This window comes from Asparagus officinalis, chromosome 2, assembly GCF_001876935.1.
Source record: "Asparagus officinalis chromosome 2, Aspof.V1, whole genome shotgun sequence".
Lineage (NCBI taxonomy): Eukaryota > Viridiplantae > Streptophyta > Magnoliopsida > Asparagales > Asparagaceae > Asparagus > Asparagus officinalis.
This window is the reverse complement of record NC_033795.1, coordinates 35,130,044-35,136,043: the sequence shown is the minus strand read 5'-3', so window position 1 is coordinate 35,136,043 and position 6,000 is coordinate 35,130,044.

The window sequence follows — 6,000 nt, the reverse complement described above, 5'->3', positions numbered from 1 at the left end:
GTTTAAGATCTCAGTCCTTGCATTTAAGATCTCACATTGAAAGTGTATAAATAGGATTCACACGCAGATATATTAGTTTTGTTTGGCTTTCTTGTTTAAGGGATGATATTGCTTGGACATTTGTACTGCTAAAGCCATTATACAATTTTGTTGGAACAATTGCGTTAAAAAGCCCATTGGTTAAACCTTAAACCTTTTCTTCATTATACCACATGCCTCAAGTTTTGGAGGATTTCTTGTATCATATGTATCATATCTCATTCCCATAACCCTTTTTCAAGATTAAAGATGATTTTTGTTTTCTTCTCAAAAATGAAAATTGATTAATTGTGTCCACTCTCTAGTGAAGTTCCTTCACTGTTGCTTATTTTTCCAATTGGCTTTCTTGCTTAAGGGATGATAATGTCTGGACGCTTGTACTGCCAAAGGCATGACACCATTTGTTGGAAGAATTGCAGTTAAACCTTTGCTTCACTATATATCCCATGCTTCAAGTTTTGAAAGATTTCTTAAATCATATACATCATATTGTTATATCTAATAAAAACTTAAGATCTAAAATATAAAGCCATGATTAATTCAAAGAGATTAACAAGAATAAAAAAAAGAAGCGGAAGCTTATACATGAATCCATAGATAAAACTTTTAGATGAGTTTTGGATCTTCTAAACTTAGGGTTTCTCTTGCCAAATTTCTCTCTAGATGGGGATGAAGAGAATTAGAGAATGTAACCCTAGATTCTCTAGATGGGGATGAAGAGAATTAGAGAATGTAACCCTAGATTAGGGACCATAACCCCTTATTTATAGGTGTTGTACATTTGTTAGAGAATGTAACCCTAGATTAGGGACCATAACCCCTTATTTATAGGTGTTGTACATTTGTAATTTGGTCCCTCATCAAATTACAATTACAACCTGGTATCTGCACATATAACCCTATGATTATATTTAAATACTCATTAACTCAAATTGATTGATCACTTTAGTGGGTTATCCTGAAGGATAGCAATACACACAGATTAATCATATGTGTCTACAAATAGATTTAATTAGATTTAAATCCAATAATCTCCCACTTGGGCACCATATGACTCCTTAAATTGTATATAACCTTATGAGCTCAAAATTGCTATCACTGAAAAGGTATTTCCAAACAATCTCGTCTATTGACTATATCAATATAGGATCAAAGCGGCCTTTGTCACATTTATCGTGACTCGACCCATCAATGGTCACATATACCAATACAATCAAACGACATAGATCAATCATGGATATGCAGCATGAAAATTACATGCAATATGATCAGTACTTGTCTATTTTCAACTGGTACTACTTTAGTGAGGTCAAAACCAAACATAATATAACAGAGTGTTTGAACTGAAAAACTTTATTCTGATCAGACAATACAACCTAACATAAAGCACCACTATTACGAACTCCCACTAAATCATGATATCCTTGAATATCACCACACTCATATGAGCGGTGTGCTCATGAAAGACATTGGGTGGCAATCCCTTAGTAAGAGGATCTGTTATCATGGAGTTTGTTCCAATGTGCTCTATGGATATCTGTCCACTCTGTACCCTTTCTTTCACAACCAGGAACTTAATGTCAATATGTTTTGACTTAGTTGAGCGCCTGTTGTTATTGGAATATATTACTGCAGATTTATTATCACAATATAACCTTAGTGGTCTTTCCATATTTTCCAAAATACGCAGTCCCGTGACAAAATTTCGTAGCCATATTCCCTGATTTGATGCCTCATAGCAAGCTACAAATTCCGTTGCCATAGTGGAGGAAGCTACAAGTGTTTGTTTGACACTTTTCCATAATATAGCTCCTCCTGCTAACATATAAATGTAGCTTGATGTAGACTTTCTGCTATCTTGGCATCTAGCAAAATCAGAATCAGAGTAGCCAATGACCTCCAGCTGTTCTGATTTTCTGTATGTAAGCATATAATCTTTTGTTTTCTGAAGATACATCATAACCTTTTTGACTGCTATCCAATGATCCATATCAGGGTTGCTTAAGTATCTGCCTAACATCCCAATAATGTACGTAATATCCAGAAGCGTACATACCTGAGCATACATTAGACTTCCTACAGCCGAAACATAAGGAATCTTCTGCATTTCCTGAATTTCAAGGTTACCTTTAGGGCACTGATTGAGACTAAACTTATCTCCTTTAGCAACAGGGGTATCTCCTGGTCTGCAATCTTGCATGCCAAACCTTTTAAGTATTTTATCGATATAGCTCTTTTGTGATAATCCAAGAATACCCCGAGAGCGATCTCAATATATTTGGATTCCTAATATAAAAGAGGCGTCCCCAAGATCTTTTATCTAAAAATTCTTTGATAGAAATCTCTTGGTTTCGTGCAACATGTCTATATCATTAGTGGCAAGCAATATGTCATCGACATACAGAACCAGAAAGATATGCTTACTCCCACTGAACTTGTGATATACACAGTCATCAACAATGTTCATCTCAAAACCGAACGAGATAATTATTTGTTAAAACTTGTGATACCATTGACGAGGAGCTTGCTTGAGTCCATAGATGGATTTCCTTAATTTGCAAACCATATTCTTTGGGTCTTCTGACACAAAGTTTTCTGGTTGCATCATATAAATCATCTCATTAATGTCTTCATTGAGAAATACAGTCTTAACATCCATCTGATGTAACTTAAGATCATAATGAGCAACAAGTGTCATGATTGTTCTGAATGAGTCTTTCTATGAAACCGGAGAGAAAGTCTCTGTATAATCAATGCCTTCCTTTTGAGTAAAGTCTTTAGCTACAAGACGTGCCTTATACCTCTCCACATTACCGTTTGCATCCCGTTTGGTTTTAAAAATCCATTTACAACCAATTGGTTTTGCACCTTCTGGCAATGGGATAAGTTCTCAAACTTTATTATCTTGCATAGACTTATACTCTTCATTCATGGCATCAATCCACTGTTGAGAGTTAGAACTTTTCATGACCTGAAGGAAGTTGATTGGATCATCTTCCAACATTCCATTACTTTTCTCATGTTCTTGGAGAAATACAATATAATCATCCGAAATAGCATTTCTCCTTTCTCTCATGGATCTCCTTAATGGCACTGGTTCTTGAGGTTGTTGAGTTTGTTCATCTGGAACAGGGAGTTGTTCAATATTGTCATCTTGAGGTTTCGGATTTACTTCTTGAGCAATAACAGGTATAGGGACCTAAATATTGTCAAAAGTAACTGTATGGATTGGATCTGATGCCAATTCCTCCTCAAAAGCAATGTCTCTAACCTTATTTCTCCCCCCAAACTCAACATCCTCAAAGAATGTTGTTGTTCCCGTCTCAAAAATATTCCTCAGTGTGGGATCATAAAACTTATAGCCCCTAGAGCGTTCAGAGTACCCAATAAAGTAGCTACTAACTGTTTTGGAGTCCAATTTCTTTTCATTTGGCCTATAAGGCCTTGCCTCAGCTGGACATCCCCAAATATGTAAATGCTTTAAACTGGGCTTTCGACCAGTCCAAAGCTCATAAGGTGTTTTAGCAACTGCTTTACTTGGTACTCTATTCAGAATGTAAGCTGCTGTCTTAAGTGCTTCTCCCCAGAGTGACTCTGGTAAAGAAGAATGAGCAATCATACTTCTTACCATATCCTTAAGAGTCCTGTTTCGTCTTTCAGCTACACCATTCATGCTAGGTGAACCCGGCATGGTGTACTGTGGGACGATACCGCATTCCTCTAGGTATCTAGCAAATGGTCCTGGACGTTGTTCACCTGAACCATCATATCTACCGTAGTACTCACCACCACGATCAGATCTGACGGTTTTAATTCTTCTGTTGAGTTGATTCTCAACTTCAGCTTTATAGGCTTTGAACATGTCCAGAGACTCAGATTTTTCATGAATAAGATATAGGTGCCCATAACGTGAGTAATCGTCTATGAATGATATAAAATATTGTTGACCATTCTAGGATGTCGTAGGGAATGGCCCACAAACATCCGTATGTATCAATTCTAAGATATCCGAAGATCTGTTGGCACCTAATCTCTTAACTTTGGTCTGTTTTCCCTTGATACATTCAACACATACGTTGAAGTCCGAAAAATCAAGAGAATCCAAAATGTCATTAGACACAAGACGCTCAACTCTACCTTTTGAGATATGACCCAAACGCTTATGTCATAATGTCGCCGAATTTTTCTTATTTAATTTACGCTTAGTACCACGTGATTCCATATGCAAGGATTCATTATAAGAAGCAATTGTATCGAGCAAATATAGGTTGTCATAAGTACTCAAGTAACCAGTTCCCACAATATTTGAATTAAAAGATAAATTGAATTGATTATTTCCAAATGAACAAGAATAACCTGATTTGTCCAATACAGAAACTGAAATCAAATTCTGTCTAAAAGACGGTACTACAAAAGTATCCTTTAAGTCCAAATAAAAACCAGTTCCTAATAGCAACCTAAAATGCTCAATTGCTTCCACATCTACCGATTGACCGTCGCCCACAAAGATGTGTCTTTCAACATCACTTAGCTTTCGGTAGCTCAGGCAACCCTGCATAGAAACACTTATGTGTCGCCAAAAGCTTCTTGAAAGTGTTTACGAAGAATGAAGACTCTCTCTCTTCCTCAAAATCACTAAAAACTCAAGACTTTTCTGCTCCAATCTGCTCTCTCCTCTTTATTTCGTGTCTAGGGAGGTATTTATAGGGGTAGGAGTGCACAGACCAAAGTAAGGAACATACCCTTATTAGCACGCCAGGCGTGATATTTGGTACAATCCTTCTTTACATGTCCAGGTTTGTTACAGAAGAAACAACCCTGATTATCCTTATGTTGTTTCTTCTGAACTGGACCATTAGCAGCTTTATTATCATTCTTTCTTTTCTTGCCCTTATCCTTAGAGACATAGGCCAAATGAGCACTTTCTATCTTATCTTGCTTTAACCTGTCTTCTTCTTGCACACGATATGAAATGAGCTCATTTAGAGCTCATTTCTCTTTTTGACAGTTATAACTGACCTTAAACTGATTGAATTGTGCAGGAAGAGATAACAAAATCAGATGCACCAATAACTCATCACAAAGATCAAGTTTCAGTGCCTTAAGCTTTGAAACAATATGAGACATTTCCATAATGTACTCCCTGATATTTCCTTTGTCCTTATACTTCATTGAAATCAAGCGGGCGAAATAACCGACCGGGTGACTGTTCTTTGGCCGCTGCAGTCGACACTGTCGCGGCTATTGGCGCGGCAGTGTGGACTGCCACGGCCAAAGAGGCGGTTACCAGCATGTTTCATCGTGCTTGAAACCGTTCTCCCACGACCCTTAACCACTTTTTTCGTTGTTTAACTGCTTGTACACGTCAGCACACGTTCTATTTCTGATATGCTGCCACGTGGGCTTCAAAAAATTATCATACAACTGTCTTGTAACCGCCGCAGCACCCCTTGTAATAGCCGCGGCACCTTTACCTGTTCCTGATGCACCATGGCATGATATCTCTATGGACTTTGTGTTGGGACTGCCTCGAACATAATGTACTCCCTGATATTTCCTTTGTCCTTATACTTCATTGAAATCAAGCGAGCTAAAAGCGTGCTTATTTATACTTTATCGTTTTTCGCAAAACGTTTCTTAATTTTGGCAAGGTAATCTTTAGACTTAGTAATTCCTTCGGATTCTATGCCCTTGAAGGCTTCCGAAACGCCGCGCTTAATGATCATAAGACTCATGCGATTTGAACGCTCCCACTTCTCATACTCCTTCTTTGCATTGCCTTGAGTGGTATTTGGATGTCTGTAAGCATTTTTTGACGCCTACAGATACCCCCTCCAAAGTATTTCAGACTTATTCTTTTATAGAGGAGTTTGGAATACTTTGGATAAGATAGATTTACTTACGATCCCTTCAATGCTTGGTTGAGTAGATCGTATAGAAGAATCTGTAAAATGGCTCCAG